This window comes from Moschus berezovskii, chromosome 2 (assembly GCF_049115385.1).
Source record: "Moschus berezovskii isolate FMDL1 chromosome 2, NW_MosBer_1.0, whole genome shotgun sequence".
NCBI classification, from domain to species: Eukaryota; Metazoa; Chordata; class Mammalia; order Artiodactyla; family Moschidae; genus Moschus; species Moschus berezovskii.
The window spans coordinates 110522253-110540819 of NC_142461.1; the positions used below are offsets into that span (position 1 = coordinate 110522253).

General features: G+C 42.1%; 1 protein-coding gene across 1 annotated transcript in view; it reads left to right on the top strand.

Annotated features, from left to right (window-relative positions):
- Nucleotides 1–18567, top strand: part of B3GALT1 (beta-1,3-galactosyltransferase 1) — a 119726-nt gene that overhangs the window by 64745 nt on the left and 36414 nt on the right. The window contains exon 2 of the mRNA XM_055398767.2: nucleotides 4835–4952. The gene's annotated coding sequence lies outside the window, so the exon portion shown is untranslated. The remainder of the gene's footprint in view (nucleotides 1–4834; nucleotides 4953–18567) is intronic.

An 18567-nucleotide genomic window follows, 5' to 3' on the forward strand; every position in this document is an offset into this window, starting at 1 on the left:
CCATGATTGAAAGTAAAGAAATGGCAATACTTTAAAATATTTTAAAGTCTATTTTATTTATTTATTTATTTTACTGCACTGCAAGGCTTGTGGGATCTTAGTTCTCTGACTAGGAATTGAACCTGTGCCCCCTGCTGTGAAAGTGTGGTGTCTTACTCAGTGGACTGCCAGGGAAATTCCCAAGTATTTTTAAATAAAATCATTTCCATTGACTTTTTTTCTAAGTATTAGACTTAGGATGTCCTTTCATCATTGTCAGAACTTACTCCTCTGATAACTCTGTCACTTGGGCCTTGGCAGTCATATCACCGTGTTCTATCTCATAGGAATGATTCCATTTCTACAGGAGCTAGTTGCCTCTTTCCAGAAGGCAACAATAAAGATCCTGACAATGCAGTGAGACTTGAAACCTGGGATTAGAATGATACTCTGTGTAGAGCAGAGGAGACCTAGCCTAGAGAAGTTATAGCCATCCAGAACCTAGCCATCCAAATGTAGCCATCATTCCCTCCATGTGGCACCGTGTGCAATTAAGAACTTATCACATGGATTTGAGTACTGAGATGTGCACATCAGGCTTTCTTAACGGAGGTTGAAGATTTGGGAATGGGAAGTGACAGAGCTCTGATTATTTGCATTATCCAGTTACTGTGTTGTAAATAGCTCACACACCTACCTCCAATTTCAAAGTATCAATATGATGTCATTTACCATGCAATTGGGAAAAGATGTGTGAAGCTGGCTCTGCCCAAGGCCAGGGGAGCCAGCTCCAGGACAGTGGACATGTGCTGGCTAACCCCCTGGCTCCCGAGCTCACTGTGAGCTGGTCTCAGGCTTCTGCTGTGACTACATCACAGTAAAACCTCTCCCACCCCTTCCTCCTTCTTCTCTTATCCCAAAACAGGTGTTGGTTCTGAGAACATGTTCTGATCAGCTTCCTGCATGAGTGTCTCAAAGTCTGTTTCCCAGGGATTCTACCTGTGAGAAATGGAAAATTAGGCTCATTATTGTTGAGAGTAGAGAATGAAAACTCTCTGTTCTTTCTTTTAAATTCATTAACAAAGTATTTCAACTATTACCTCTTCTTGGTTTCCTCATGAATCACAGAATATATCTTGATAAGCTAATAAATGGGCAGCTCAGTGGTGCTTTCTCTTTTGCTCTGTGGGTCTTTTTTCAAGTCCTAATTGCAGACAGACCACACACAAACCAGGATCAAATTGTGACCAGATGCTGGCATTAGAAATTCACACTGTAAATTACTTTGTTGCCATAAAGAGGACTGTAGCAAAACTGGAGGAAATAAATCTCATGTCCAAATATTTTATTATCTTATTTGTACTATTCTCTCACTAAAATACTTCATAGCTAACTTTGACGTGTGGAGACAAAACAAAATGAATGGACTCTTTGGAATAAATGGCACTGGCAAAATTCCTTTTTGCCATGTGAATGTAAAAAGAAGAAAAGATATTAATGAGGTGTAATAGAATAATGTACTAGAGTAATTATAATTTTTAGGCCTGGTAAAATTATAACTTAGATTAAAATGTGGGTGACAAATTTTAAGTCTAGGCTATTTTCCCAGAAAAACACAACAATTTATATAGTAATTTTCAATTATCTGCCCAAGGAGAAATAGTAATAATGGCAGTTATCCAAAAGAGTAGATAATGAACAAATTTATTTCTATCAGACTTTGAAATATTGTTTTGTATTCTAAAAACAACATTTGAATGTGGATGCATTTTATATTCTGGAAAGTTGTCATGACTGTAACTTATGTATTGAAATTGTGTCTTAAAAATCAGACTAAAGGAAGTGGCTTATATTTTTCATCTGACTTTGTGTAATGCATTCCTATTTTCTGTATTATTGCTAAGAAGAGATATCAACTCTCCAGTTCAGTTCAGTTGCTCAGTCGTGTCCGACTCTTTGCGACCCCATGAATCACAGCACACCAGGCCTCCCTGTCTATCACCAAACTCCCGGAGTTCACTCAAATTCATGTCCTTCAAGTCGGTGATGCCATCCAGCCATCTCATTCTCTGTCGTCCCCGTCTCCTCCCACCCCCAATCCCTCCCAATATCAGAGTCTTTTCCAGTGAGTCAACTCGTCACATGAGGTGGCCAAAGTATTGGAGTTTCAGCTTCAGCATCAGTCCTTCCAATGAACACCCAGGACTGATCTCCTTTAGAATGGACTGGCTGGATCTCCTTGCAGTCCAAGGGATTCTCAAGAGTCTTCTCCAGCACCACAGTTCAAAAGCATCAATTCTTCGGTACTCAGCTTTCTTCACAGTCCAACTCTCACATCCATACATGACCACGGGAAAAACCATAGCCTTGACTAGACGGACCTTGGTTGGCAAAGTAATGTCTCTGCTTTTTAATATGCTATCTAGGCTGGTCATAACTTTCCTTCCAAGGAGTATCAGCTCTTAGGATAATGTTAACTTCTTCTGAAAGCAGAGAAAACTTGTGTCTATGTGTTTCCTAGCTTTTATTTTCCCAGAACTGATTTTAATTTAAAAGATACCCTCCTTTCCTGCCCTTGTTTGGCTAAAATTATTTTTAAAATATTTTCTGTTAAAAAAAGTTAGAAGGAGTTATATCTAAGTAAGACTTAAGGTTTAAATTGAAATATCTGCCCCTGAAAAGTTGAATTGGCTGTATAAACATTTTTCACATGTATTTTGGCCCTACCTTTATTAATTTTTGTTCATTAAATACTAATATATAAAGAACAGTATATGTAAATAAGCTGGTAGAATCTGGCACGTGTTAGCAGTCGGTAGCTGCTCATTCCCTATATTTCTTGCTTCCTTCCTTTTCTTTACTCAATACTTTATGTAATATGCTTCACATACTTTAATAAATGTTTATATCTTATTGTACTCTGTATATAAAATATCTGTAAAAGCAAGGATTTTTTTTTTAATGGACTAGAATGAAATCTTCCAGGTCTTATTTTCCATATGTTGACATTCAATATGTGTTTCCTAAAAGCTACCTCCATGGAACTAGATTTATCAATAATAAGCATATCATCTATCAAGAGCCCTAACATTTTAAAGGATAAAAATGAGCGCTGATGCAGGCTGAAAATGGACCGCATGGTCTCAAGTCTTATTCATAGTCATGTGGAACCCTTCTCTAGAACTATACATTTTCACATAAGGCAGAAAGTTACCACACATTGCAGTGTTTTGATTGTTTGCTTTGAGACACCTTTGCTTTGATATCTGACTTGATAAGTATTTGATGTTTGAGCAGAGTTAGTTATCTCTCCCTTTAAAGATCTGAATAGTGTCTTCAATGGAACACTGAGAAAACACTAGAGTAGTGCATTAAGAAAGTAGCTAGGCTCATTAGACCTACGTTCAAACACTTGGCTCCACTCCTACCCGGGTGTCATTACGCAAGAAGCTGACTCTCCCAAAGTCCTGATTTTCTTTTTTGAAAATGTGATAACGTGAAACAAAGAGAGTTGAGGTGATGATTACAGATAATAAATGGAGGTGAATTAACATACAGCAAGCGTTCAGTAAATACTGACATTTGTTAAAAATCGTAGCAAATATTTACTGAGTATATATCTTATCTCAGTACCATTCTCAGCACTTTCTATGCACTGATTCATTTAAACCTCAATACAATTCTATGATTCAGGTACTGTTGTTATCACTGTTTTTACACGTGGAACTTTGAGAGCTTATATCACAGTAAGCAGCTAAGTCAATATTTAAACCCGACTCTTGCTCTTAACCATTACACAATACCACGTATCATACAAACAGTGGCTTTTAGCAGAAACTGGAACCAGTAGATGGATCCAGTGGGACCCAGTGATCCCTGTGCCCATATCACTCTCCCACTCTTCACGTCTAGCTACACTGAGGGACCACTGTATTTTAGTCACTTGATTTACCCAGAAATCCTTCCATAATGTGAATGGTGAGAAGAGAAAATTGTACCTCTCATTATGAAGGTTTATAGAAATACAGATTGAGACCCAAGGATCAGATTAACTAAAGGCAACTTCTGATTGGCTCCTAGTCTGTGATGTAAAAAAATTTGATCAGATTCAGCCAGTCTTAGAGAGATCATGAGTCATAAATGAAAGGGAGAATACTCATACAGAGAAAGCCCAGCTCTGTCACTAATAAGCTGAGTGTCATTGCACAGTGGCTTCAACCCTCTGGATCCTTCTTCATTATTGGAAATTAAAGATGTTGCCCTAGATCTTAGATCTCATGGCTACTCAGGAGCTAATCCTAAGCTTCCGGTGGACTTTGGTTTTAACCTTCTTTGACCTGCACAAAGTTTTGTTTTGTTTTGTTTAATTGAATTTTAAAATATAAATTCCAAAGGTTTCACATAAAAATCTGTGTTTCTGTCTTCCCTTGAGAAGCTGAAGTCATGGCATTATTGAGCCTGGTTTTCCTTATGGCATCAATGGAAGATATCAGGCAGACCTGAGCATGGCTGCTGCCTCAGATGGGATGTGTGTTCACCAGATGAGCATGGCTCTCCCTCTCCCTGCTGTCGCAAACCCAGTCTGCTCCCTCACTAACCCTACCTGCCTGGTCTTGTAGGCATATAGGTTTGCAATCCAAGGACCAGCTCTGATGTTTACTTGATCATTTGTTTATTATTACTTTTTATTTAATCAACATCTGTTCAGTGCTTACTTACTTGCCGTTCTATATACTGTATTTATAAGCTAAATATGAAGCTTTCTTTTTATATGATAGCATTCTGCCTTCATTTCTCTGAGCCTGATTAATTTCCAGTGTTTTTAAAGTGTTCTTTCTTCTTCTTATCCACCTAGGTAACTTCAATTTGCTAAGCAGCAGCTTCTCCTGGCATGAGCCACTGCAGATCTCCTCATCAGACAGGCTGAGACCATGCTGTGTGCCCTGCACCTGGAGTAAGGAGAACACAGCAAGGTTGGTCCAGCAGGTGGGAGAAAGATGCACTGCTCAGTTAGGTAGCCCATCGCTGTGGGAAAATAATAGCATTTCTGTCCAATCAGAAGTCAACATCTAAGAACTAATGGGTACAGAGAAAAATTTCTTTTTTTCCTTTTATTAATGTTTACCTATTTTCAGTTCAGTTCAGTTGCTCAGTCGTGTCCGACTCTTTGCGACCCCATGAATCACAGCACGCCAGGCCTCCCTATCCATCACCAACTCCCAGAGTTCACTCAAACTCATGTCCATCGAGTCGGTGATGCCATCCAGCCATCTCATTCTCTGTCATCCCCGTCTCCTCCCACCCCCAGTCCCTCCCAGCATCAGACTCTTTTCCAAATAACCTTGCCATAAATATCTGCACAGGAGGAAAAAATTGATAGCTCAAAAAAGTATCCTTTTTTAAAAGTTCATATTCACAAGTGTCTGTGAAACCTTTGACTGATTTTAGTGATGGCCTCTTTTGAGATGAGATTGTAGGGAACTAAAGATATGCTTTAGGTGACCTGAGACAATGCCTATTTAAAAATGCATTTCTCCAAGGTCATAGCTAATTGATTTTTAAATTTTCTTCGCTGAGGTAACCTTGTCCCACAGGCAATTGTACTTCAATTATTTCTCATTTTGCTTGAAAATAATAGTATTTCATATAGAAAATGATGGTATAGTTATAAAAAGTGTCTAAAATAACAGGTAATCATAACAATGTTTTTATTTAAAATGATAAAAATCAAAGATAAATGCTCAGAATATTTCTTTTTACACTAACTTTTTGTGGTAAATAACATACTAAGTTTATAAAAATGATTGCAGCCTTCCTGGAGTATGACTCAGAAAAAGAAGGACCACAGCACCACATTGGCAAGAGGTAACTTGAACCATAATTTTAGCTTTCCCACCATCACCTCTATGATGTGGGCCAGTAACTTAATCTCTCTAAACAAACTGTTTCCTGGCACCTGAAGTGAACAGCTATTTCAAAGTGCCTTTTAAATACTGATTCAGTTTGACAGTGAAGCGCAGCTGTGAGTGCAGGGCAAGGTGACAGCTCTGAACTAATTCTCCACGAGATAATTGGCCAAAAGTAAATTCAACACAGTGCATATTCACCACATTCCTTTCTTCTTTTCAATATTTACAAAGTTGACAACAATGTGTACGGAATGTGTTGATTTTGCCACTTTTGAAGATTCCTGTAAGGATTGAGTTGAGAGTTTTCCGATTGCTAACAGCATTTGAAAGAACACCCGGTTTGCCTTTGTCTTGCCCCCCACCATTGTGCAGAGGGAGTATCCCCTGATAAGGGGCAAGGGAGAGGTGATAGTCCATAGCCACAAAGGGTGTCAACAGAGACGTGACGTTATCACAAGGATTCTCCTAATTGAAGACAATGTTAGGTTCAGTACTTAAATATATTAGGTTGATGAACCGTTTTTGAGAGCTGTTTCATGGAATTAGCCTGTTGACATGGTCCTTCCTCTTAGGGGTGTAGGGATGTATGATGTATTTACTCATTCATTCACTCGGCTGTGCTGGTCTTAGTTATGGCATTGTGACATCTTTAGTTGTGGCATTCAAACTCTTATTTGTGGCATGTGGGATCTAGTTTCCTGACCAGGGATCAAACCCAGGCCCCCTGCATTGGGAGCACAGAGTCCACCATTGGACCGCCAGGGAAGTCCCCCTCTTAGAGATCTTTTAGTTCAGTGGAGGTCAAGCATCTAAAACTAAAACAGGAAGTAAATAAATAATACAATTACAAATTGGGGTAAGCACTGTGGAAAACAAAAGGGATGCTAAGGCAGTGGAGAGTGAGAAACTGCTTCATGAAGTGGTCTCAGAAGGTGTGAGAGTCAAGAGAGCCGTTCCCTTCCCTCTCCAGGCACATGATAGGATTGCATCGCCTCAGTCTGCCTGCGGTTCCGTGGACCATGGGATCTGGTCTGGCTCATCAGTTGTGCACAGAAATGCGTGTCACTTCCTCATTGGAGCATCTAAGTGTTGCTTCTGGAGATCCCTTTCCCTGAGGCAGTCTAACAGGTGTTCCAAGGTGTGGTTGCTCCCTTAGCCTGGAACTTGTGTGACTTCAAGGAGCAGAGTTCCTTCAACCAGCTCACACTGTACGTGTAGCATGTAGCATGAGGAAACAACGGACTCTATTGTCTTAAGCCACTGAGATGTAGAAGCTACTTGTTAGCACAGCTTAAGGAAAACTGTCCTGCCTGTCACAAATGGCATCTCTGAAGAGGCAGAGGGATGATTTACAGAGGCTTTAAGACAGAAGACCTTGAACTTGGCCGGTTCACAGAACTGAATGAAAGCCAGTATGGCTGGATTAGAGTAAATCAGGAAAAAATGGCAAATAGTCTTTAGTTTCTACTCTCTCAACTCTTGCCTGTTCTGGTTCTGAAGCTGTTCTTGTATTTATATTCCTGGCAGGGCCTTAAGATAGATCAAGTAGCTTGACTCTAAATGCTTTTGATTTGCTTACACAAATCAAACTCTTATACTTTATCTCTCGCTTCTGGATTATGATCATTTTTATCAAGAACTTGGCATGTGGGTGATTGATATGATAATACAATCCTAATGCAGTCCCTGAAGCTGAGGGCCTCTACCCTCTCAGTCAATGCTGAGATGTACTTGGGTGTGTAGGCCATTCATAACTGAGCTGAGACTTGGGATGGGCAGCCCACAGCACTTTGCATTTGAATAAGGTGTAATATCGTAGTTTTTAAGGTCTCAGTTTTCATATCCATTTCTAATATTCCAGCAACAGAATCTAGGGAAAAGCCTGCATTTTCAGGTGCCTCGTCATAGATTGTCTTTTGCACTGAAGAGCTTGTTTGAAACCAAAACAAGAACCCCTAAGCAAAAAGCAAATTGCGTGAGATGCAGTTTATCTTCTTTGGAAGAAAAGACGAGCTGAGTCATTCCTCCTGGGGTTTGACAACTAAGGTATTTCTTTATCCTTGGCACTGCTCAGATAGAGCCACTGATATTATAACTGCCTTTATTGAAGTTTGGTCGATTTAGAGGAAGTACATCCATCTTATATTACAGTCATTCTTGTACAGTCCTTAAAGTCTTAAGGATTTTTTTATTGAGGTGAATGAAATCCTGCTTAAGAAAACAATCAGAGGAGGGAAGGGAAACGGATCTAGAATAAAAACGGGGTCCTCAATAAAGTCCAGTCTCAGTGCCGAATGCTTTCATATGTACTATTACTGTCCCCATGCCGTGGAGGAAGTGACCTAGAAAGGTTGTGATCACCCAGCCGGTGACTAGCAGACCAAAGAAGGGACAGTCTTCTCCCTCCCAAGACCCTTCTATTTATCTCTGCTACTAGAGAGGAAAAGTCTAGAATGCAAAAGTCTCCCTATCACTATGGTTAAATATAAAATGGCCATGTCCTGCATTTCTGTAATCTCCAGAGTTGTCCTCTAAAAGATAGATACTAGATCACTCTCAATTTATGACATATCTAGAAGAGCCTTGGTTTATTCGTTATGTTTACATATCCAAACAGCGCTGGTTGTAATAAGCTGTGCTTTGCTATTATACATCTTCCCTTTGTTTCACCTCATCCTGTATAATTATCTTGAAAATAGAAGTTTTCCATGACATTAAAATTCTTACACAGCACACCCTCTAATTATTTCATATCATCACATTAGGGACTAAGATACTCATGGTGGAGGGGGTAATTCTGTTTGTTATTTAATTAGTTATAGAGGGGTTCAGGAAAAGAGATTATTAAAATAATTTCTACTTGACTCTGAGATTTCTTTCTCATTGCCTACTCCCTCCTGACTTCAAACCTCATCATTTTTGGTACCAGAGTCAGTTATGCCTGTTAGGATCTCCTTCTATAAAAAGTTACCTATTCTTCAAGATCTACCCAAAAGCCCCTTCTTCGCAGGTCTTTCCAGATATCCATCATTAAAATTAAGCTTCATCTTCCATACTCTAGGATACTAATCCTATAGAATCTCTCTGTTTTGTATTATAGGGGTAGAAATAGGGCAGAGATTGCTGGTAACTTACTCAAATATGTTTCCTCTCTTTTTCTTGGGCATATAACTCAGCAGCATGTCCTTGCCTGCCTTAGAGTTGGGTGTGATCAGATGATGAATTTCTGACAGTGGAAAACAAATGAAGTGACATGTTTCCTTTTGGGGCCAGAAATTTTAGGAGGTAGGTTGCTCCATGCTTGCCCTCCCCTGTTGACATCTACATGAGAAAACTCTGATGCCCTCAAGGATGGAGAGAGTCAGGCTCCTAGATCACTAGGTAGAAAGCTGTCTGGCCAAACAGGAACAGCCTCACTAGGTTGAACAAGAAATAACCATCTATTGTGTTAAGTTTGGAAATTTAGAGTTTATTTGTTATACCAGCTAGTGTGGACGTAACTAATAGCGTGCACGTGTGTGCATATCTTTATGACTCCCTCTATTTCAGAAGCCCCCAGATGACAGGAACAACAACAGCAACAAAAAGTCACCCTTCACTGGGAGTCTCATTTGGAAACGGAGCAGCTGGTCATCAAAATGAAGAATAGAAGGTCTCTAAATCATTTCTAGTATTATGAATGCCATTTTCTCATTGGCAAGCAACCGACTAGAATTTTGAAAATAATCTCATAGGCAACTAATTTAGGGTAGAGAATGAAAGGGATACCCAGTTAGTTTCCATATTAAAATGTGTCCTAGTTCATTACTCATTTAAGTATTCATCAATCTTTCAATCATCCAGTAGGTATTGGACATATTCTACATGCCAGGCAGTCCAATATCAGTACTGATCAATCACAGATCTAGTCCCAGCTCACTCAAATATATACTCCACCTATCCAGCAAGTCATCAGACTACCAAAGGTGCATTCAGCTTCTCACCCAGGTTTTCAGGTTATTCATCTATAAAAGTAAATAATATTATCTACTTCACAATTGTGTTGTATTTTTAATTAGATAATGATCTAAATATAATGATTATAAAATTTTTAGCACTGTGCTTCACACTTGAACTTGATCAGCACTCAATAAATCCTAGCTATTATTATTCTTATTAATTTAGATTAATTTCATAAGATTGTACAACAAAAACAAAAAATCTTCCTGAAAGAGACTATGTGGAATATAATTTCCCCTTTGTAGTGACTTCTGATGTGAGAGTTGAGGGGTTGGGAATAATGTCCCACGTTTAAAAGAAAACTAACAGTAAATGCAAAGGACCAGTGATATGAGGAAACATTTTTTGGGGAATTGAGACAGTAAGAATAGAGGAGTAGAGAGATCAAGGAGGAAAATGCGGCAGGATGAAACCATGCAGAGCCTTGGGACCACCACGTAGCCATGCTAAGAGTTTGGCCTTCTTCCTAGTGCAAGAGAAGGTCACTGAATGGTTTCAAACACGCAGTGGCAAAGAATATGATCATCTTTGTTTTTTTAGAAAGATCACATGGCTGGAATGCAGAGGTAAACCACTTAAAAAGTTACCACAGGAGAGTCAAGATAAGAAATACCCATAGGTTGGGTATGGTGGTGGTAGTGGAGATGGAGAGAAGTCATAAAATATGAGAAATGTCTGAAGTGACATTGGCAGGACACGGTGATGATTTAGTACAGAAATGAGAAGAAGACAGCTGTTAACAATGGTTCCTGGTGTTTCTGGTAGCTACAAGCACGTTTCATAGAAATAGGGAACCCTCAAAGAGAATCGGGGCTGCTAGGGCATGAATTTACCTTTGTCCATGCTACATTCAGGTGCCTCCCAGATGTCCAAGAAAATACGTGAAATACACAGTTGGATATATTGGTCTGGAGCTCCATAGATACATCTGAGCTAGAGTGTGAATATAAAGGTTATTGGAATGAATAAAAGTTATTGGAATAGCAACTGAGACCAAGGACCGGAGAATTTGCTTAGGAAATGGGCAAAACTTAAACTGAGATGAATAAAAGAGGGCCTGGGACCTATCCTGAAGGAACTAGTTATCGAGTTAAGCAGAGATGTGTATGTATGTGTATGTATTAGAAGAGCATTATTAGGTATTGGCTTAAGTGATTGTGGAAGCTTTATAAGTCCAAAAATCTGATAGAGGAGGCCAGCAGGATGGAAACTCAAGAAAGAGTTGCAGTTTAAGTCTGAAAAATCAGGAAGACCAGAATCAGTCAACAGTGCAGATGAAGTCCAAAAGCAGTGCTAGAGAATTCCCTCTGGCTTGGGGAAGATCAGCCTTTTATTCTATTCAAGACTTCATCGAATTGAATGAACCTCCACCTAACCCCCACCTCCCAACACCCCTGTTATGGCCAACGTTCTGCTTTACTCAAAGTCCACTGATTTAAATGTAAATCACATCCAAATGCCCTCATGGGAACATCCAGAATAATGTTTCACCAAATATCTGGGCACCACAGTCCAGCCAAGTTGACCCATAAAATTAATCATCACGGGGATATACAAAGACATGCAGAAATAGTGATTGATTCCCAGACTCTATACTAGTTGCTGGGAATACAATCTACATCATGGTTTATAATCTGAGCCCAGGGGCCAGACGGTTGGGTTTGAAAACTGACTTTGCCTTTTACTTATCCTGAGACCTTAGGCAAATTACTCAATGATTCGGTGCCTCATCTTTAAAATGGGCACAGAATAACCCACCTTTGTTGACTGTAAAAACTAGATCAGGTAGTAAACATAAAGGGGTTAAAAAACTGAATGAACATGCTGAGTGCTCGATAAACCTTTGCTCTTATGTTTAAGGCGGACCTGGTCTTTTCCCCACAAAGAGACAGAGAACATCACGAGCAGACAACAGTGTCAAGGAAGGCGATAGACATGCCTGACCTCATCTTGGATGAGGGCCTGATCTAGAGCGGGAGGATGCCGCAGTCCCCCTGCAGTGCTTCCAGGAAATCTGGAACATAACCAGCCTTTTTCCTCCCTGTGAAGATACCTGACATGTGAATGGCATGTGAACTTGTGAAATAAGCATCCCCTTCGCCCTTTTCAGATAAGACCCTAAAGAACTTCCAGCCTCCCTTAGCTTGAGGTAGACTCCTTCTCAGATAAACTGCTGCTGCTGCTGCTGCTGCTGCTAAGTCACTTCAGTCGTGTCCGACTCTGTGTGACCCCATTGACGGAAGCCCACCAGGCTCCCCCTTCCCTGGGATTCTCCAGGCAAGAACACTGGAGTGGGTTGCCATTTCCTTCTCCATTGTGTGAAAGTGAAAAGTGAAAGTGAAGTCGCTCAGTCGTGTCCGACCCTTAGCGACCCCAGGGACTGCAGCCTACCAGACTCCTCCATCCATGGGATTTTCTAGGCAAGAGTACTGGAGTGGCTTGCCATTGCCTTCTCCGTCTCAGATAAACTACTCAGGTTCTAATGGGACGTTGTCTTCATTTGATTGAGTCAGGACTGAGGAGGTTCCTGGAAGCTAGGAAGGAGTCGGGGAAATTGAAGATGGCAGATGGGAAGGCCAGGGGAGGGAAAGAACCAGGGGGAGGATAAAGGACAGCAGGGCCCTTCTTGTTACTCACACCTGGGGTTCCCTTCCTTCAGACCTTGTGCCTACTCATGCCTGGGACCCTTAAAATATTTTCCCAAATCCTTCATCTCCTTGCTTTAAACAAGTATTAATTTTTTGAAATATTAATTATTTTTGGCTGCTCTGGGTCTTCGTTGCTGCGTGGGCTTTCCTCTAGTTTCAGCAAGTGCAGGCTACTCTCCAGTTGCGCTGCACAGGCTTCTCTTATTGCAGAGCACGGGCTCTAGGGCGCATGGGCTTCAGGAGTTGTGGCTCCCGGGCTCTAGAGCACAGGCTCAATAGTTGTGGCTCACAGGCTTAGTCGCTCCATGTCATGTAGGATCTTCCCAGATCAGGGATCGAACCTGTATCTCCTGCCTTGGCAGGCAGATTCCTTACCACTGAGCCACCAGGGAAGTTCATAAATAAGTATTAATTTTAAGGTTTGTGATCTATTTTTTCTCTACTATGGGTCAAAGTAGTTTTCTAGAGACAGGCTGCCAGTAGAAGACAAGTCTCTTGCTAGTTCCATGTCATCATATTCAGAGTACACCATAAATAATTTTTCCCTTGGGATCTACTTTTCATTTCTGCTTCTGAATGACAGTCTACCCCTTTCCTTTGCTTGACTCAAGGTCATAGTTCAGGAAGTACAGTGCCGTTGACCTATATCAACTGGAGAAATGCTGACTGTGCATTTGCTCCTCTGTCTTTGTCCCGGGCTTGTGCAGAAGGTCTGTGCAGTAGCACTTGGATCCACTCTCTAACTTCTGTAGACATTGCTAAGTTGTTTGATGTATTATCCAGCTTGTAATTCAGTATCCAGGGCTTCCTTAGTGGCTTATCAGTAAAGAATCTGCCTGCCAATGCAGTAGATTCAGTTCAGTCTATGGGTCAGGAAGGATCCACTGGAGAAGAAAACAATTACCCACTCCAGTGTTCTTGCTTGGAAAATCCCATGGACAGAGGTACCTGGTAGGCTACCATCCATGGGGTTGCAAAGAGTTGGACATGACTGAGCAACTAAACAACAATTCAGTATTCACTGTGAGGTTGGCATTTGTTTTACTTTTCTTTTTAAATGAAATACTGATAAAGATCTTGGACCATGACTAACTCAGAGCTAAACTCAAGTGTTTATTACCCTATGATTCCTTCTCTTTCAGTCCTGCAAGCTAAGGCATTAATTTAGGCACATCTTTTTACTTAAAGATGAGGGCCCTGCAATTTCCCTCAAGATGGGCTTTTTTGAACATTCTGCATCTGGGGAGAGTTGCAGATCCATCTGCATCTGGTTCCATGTCTCAGTCATGTGCCTTGTGTGGAATGGCCTTGGGCACACAGCTGGAAATGGGTTGTCCCTCAATTCCCAGGCTCGTGCTCGCTCCACTCTACTGCTCTGCCCTCCGGGGCTCACAGCACACTCTGCTCATGCCTGAAGACCAGTAAGGTTTCCCTTCAGGCCTCTCAAGCCCCAGGAAGAGTAACTGATAGGAAGGGCAGGAGCCAGTGTCCTTTGGCTTCTGATGGATGTCTTCCAGAACAACTCCCCAGGCAGCTGAGCCAGAGTTGAAGAAGAGGAGACCCAGGAGACACTGGGTGCCTACACTTTAGCTCAGTGAGTGTCCCCTCTCTCTGCCCCTGTGGAGGTTTCTGAGTCCCAAACCCTCACAGAACCTTAAGGAAACTGGTTAGGAGGTGCCCTGTCAGGAGTGAGGTGGAGGTGAGGAATGAGGCCCTGCTCTGGTACTGAATGAGGCCCAGAGAAGGGATGAAGTTCAGGGAGAGGGTGAGGGTCAGGATACACACAGGAGTATTGGTCAGTAAAGCACACAGTTTTGTCCCGTGCTCTACCATGTGTCCTCCCCACCATAGCAATCACACTCACATTCAGAGGCACAGCCCCAGGCCCCAGGGACACCAGTGTGATAAAATGCACAGAGGCCAAGGCTCAGACACCAGCACGGTGTGCACATCTTCCCCATGCCAGGCGCCTCACAGGTCATCTCCTTTATTGCTCAGGATGGCCCTGCAGGTAGGTGTTTGCTCATTCACCTGCCAGTTGAGGAAATGAGGCTCCGCAGAGTGAGGGACGTGGAGTAGCACAGATGACACTCTGAGGAAGCAGGAAGTGAGGCGGTTCATTTAGTCACAGTGTAGTGCTTCCCGCCTGAAGGCTGACACAGGGTCAGTGGAGAATCTGACAAGCTCCTCAGCCTCTGTGATCCTGGACCAGGCCCTCCCGGTGCCTCCTGACCAGCTAGCTGGATTGGCCTAGAAGGTACCTCAGTGAGAGTGAAGAGCAACAGGAAGCAGGCAAAGCCTACCCACCCACCCAGACACAAAGCAGGGCCATGGAGCAGGGAGCCAGGCTTGTGCTCTGCAAATAACACTCGCCCTGCCCTCTCTCTGGCCACAGACCTGACCCTTACTCTGCAGGGCTGCTGTGCAGGAGTGGGCTTTCCTGATGCTGTGTCTGTTGATGGCTCTGGATGTGCTATAACCAGAGTCCTTCTCAAGCTGTGCCTTAGCCACTGAGCAGACTGGAATGGAAATCAGGAAATTATACAATTCCTAGGTTAAAAAATAAGGGAAAAAAAAAAAGAAGTCCCCAAGGGTGGAAGTTGGGTTAGGACTGGCCACATCACAAGGCTGCCCCATCCTGAGACTTTGTGACAGGTATTCCTGGTGGATTTCACTGAGCCCTGGGGAGACAGCACAAAGGGATCCCTGAGGACAGAAAAGACCTCTGGGCAGCAGAGGTGTCACAGCCCAGAGTGGATACTCCTTCCCCTGCCCTCCTAGGGTAGCTTACTCTTAACTCTCTGCTACATTTATGATGAAGAACTTCTTTCCCAGTCACCTCAATAATATTTGCTGTGTACAAGGTCCCCTACTTTCTCACAGCCTCTGACATGTCCAGCATACCTCTGGCTCCCTCGCATCCAGCCCAGAGCCAAAAAGTACTCCTCTATAGATGTTAGACAAATAAATTAGCATAAACCATTTACTTCCAGGATTTGGAAAAGGCCCTATAACATGAAATGGTCAACAAATCCTCCTTCACCAATATAAGCTACCTGAGATCCAACAAATGGCTTTTCATGTCTTTCCTAATAGCACAAAATACCCCTTAGACCCTAGTGAAATAACTCTAGCATAAGACGATCTGCCTTATAAATTAATGAACACCACCGTGTAAACCAGGTTTATACCGTGTAAACGATTTCTAGGCATTGGAAAGGGCCAGAAATATGATAGGCAGTGGTCATATAATTGATGTGAAAACCACCATAATGGTTCCTGATATAGTTCCTACCACAGGCCACAGAGGAGATGAACCTCTCATGCATCACATACTCCCGACAAGATAGTCCAGCCACACCTCTTTCTTCATTTAAAAAAAAAAAAATTTTTTATTTTGTATTGGGGTGTAGCTGACTAACAACGTTGCGATGATTTTAGGTGAACTGAAAAGGGACTCAGCCATACATATACACGTATCCGTTCTCCCTTAGATTCCACTCCCATCCAGGCCCACACCCCTTGCAGGAAAGGAAATCAGACGGCAAGTGAGTAAAATCAATATTTTTGTAAGAATACATTTGAATCTCCTCTAATTTGAAAAGTAGAGCCCCAGTAATGGGTAGCCTTAATTGAGTGTTTCAGTTCAGTTCAGTTCAGTTCAGTCGCTCAGTCGTGTCCAACTCTCCGCGACCCCATGAATCACAGCACACCAGGCCTCCCTGTCCATCACCAACTCCCGGAGTTCACTCAAACTCATGTCCACAGAGTCGGTGATGCCATCCAGCCATCTCATTCTCTGTCATCCCCTTCTCCTCCCGCCCCTAACTTTTCCCAGCATCAGAGTCTTTTCCAGTGAATCAACTCGTCACATGAGGTGGCCAAAGTATGGCAGTTTCAGCTTCAGCATCAGTCCTTCCAATGAACACCCAGGATTGATCTCCTTTAGAATGGACTGGTTGGATCTCCTTGCAGTCCAAGGGACTCTCAAGAGTCTTCTCCAACACCACAGTTCTAAAGCATCAATTCTTCGTGTTTACTGCATGCTAAATTCTGTGCCATGAGCTTTGCATCAGTTCAGTTCAGTTGCTCAGTCGTGTTCGACTCTTTGAGACCCCATGAATCACAGCATGCCAGGCCTCCCTGTCCATCACCAACTCCCGGAGTTCACTCAAACTCATGTCCATCGAGTCGGTGATGCCATCCAGCCATCTCATTCTCTGTCGTCCCCTTCTTCTCCCACCCCCAATCCTTCCCAGCATCAGAATCTTTTCCAGTGAGTCAACTCGTTGCATGAGGTAGCCAAAGTATTGGAATTTCAGCTTCAGCACCAGTCGTTCCAATGTATACCCAGGACTGATCTCCTCTAGGATAGACTGGTTGGATCTCCTTGCATTCCAAGGGAATCTCAAGAGTCTTCTCCAACACCACAGTTCAAAAGCATCAATTCTTCGGCAATCAGCTTTCTTCACAGTCCACCTCTCACATCCATACATGACCACTGGAAAAACCATAGCCTAGATTAGACGGACCTTTGGATCTTAATTGAGCTAGGAGTAACCCTGCACAGTGGGTTCTAGAGAATCTTCATCTTATAGATTACAAAACAAACTGATGGAGGTTATACAGTGCTTCCAAGACTAATGTATGACTAGGACTGAAATCCAAGTCTTTACATTTACACTTGCCTGTCTCCAAAATCATCATCCTCAAATTTCAGCACCTGGTGACTATAAATTTCCTGTGACATCCCTTGCAAATGACTGCCACAATCTGTATATGATGACATGAAGAACATTTTTACCAAGAATAAAGTGCTGCTTCTATCAAAACTGTATTTTGCTCCCTGGGTTGAACTCAATTCAATTATTGGGGTCAGTTTGTATCTTAAAAATCAGCAAGATAATATCCATCTTTAATCGAGTCTCTTTTATTTTGTTCAGTTCATTTGCTCATTCATGTCAGACTCTTTGCAACCCCATGGACTGCAGCACACCAGGATTCCCTGTCCATCAGCAACTCCTGGAGCTTACTGAAACTCATGTCCATAGAGTTGGTGATGCCATCCAACCATCTCATCCTCTGTCATCCCTTTCTTCTTCTGCCTCTATCTTTCTCAGCATCAGGGTCTTTTCCAATGACTCAGTTCTTCATATCAGGTGGCCAAAGTACTTGACTTTCAGCTTCAGCATAGTCCTTCCTATGAATATTCAGAACTGACTTCCCTTAGGATGGACTGGTTGGATCTTCTCCAACACCACAGTTCAAAAGCATCAATTCTTTGGCACTCAGCTTTCTTTAGAGTCTAACTCAAACATCCATACATGACTACTGGAAAAACCATAGCTTTGATTAGATGGACCTTTGTCGGCAAAGTAATGTCTCTGCTTTTTAATATATTGTCTAGATATGTCATAACTTTTCCTCCAAGGAGCAAGTGTCTTTTAATTTCATGGCTGCAATCACCATCTGCAGTGATTTTGGAGCCCCCCAAAATAAAGTCTCACTGTTTCCATTGTTTCCCCATCTATTTGCTATGAAGTGATGGGACCAGATGCCATGATCTTTGTTTTCTGAGTATTGAGTTTTAAGTCAACTTTTTCACTCTCCTCTTTCACTTTCATCAAGAGGATCTTTAGTTCCTCTTCACTTTCTGCCCGAAGGGTGGTGTCATCTTCATATCTGAGGTTGCTGATATTTCTCCCAGCAATCTTGATTCCAGTTCATGCTTCATCCAGCCCAGCATTTCTCATGATGTACTCTGCATATAAGTTAAATAAGCATGGTGACAATATACAGCCTTGATGTACTCCAATTCCAAATTTGGAACCAGTCTGTTGTTTCATGTCAGGTTCTAACTGTTGCTTCTTTATCTGCATACAGATTTCTCAGGAGGCAGGTAAGGTGCTCTGGTATTCCCATCTCTTGAAGAATTTTCCACAGTTTGTTGTGATCCACACAGTCAAAGGCTTTGGTGTAGTCAATAAAGCAGAAGTCAATGTTTTTCTGGAACTCTGTTGCTTTTCCAGTGA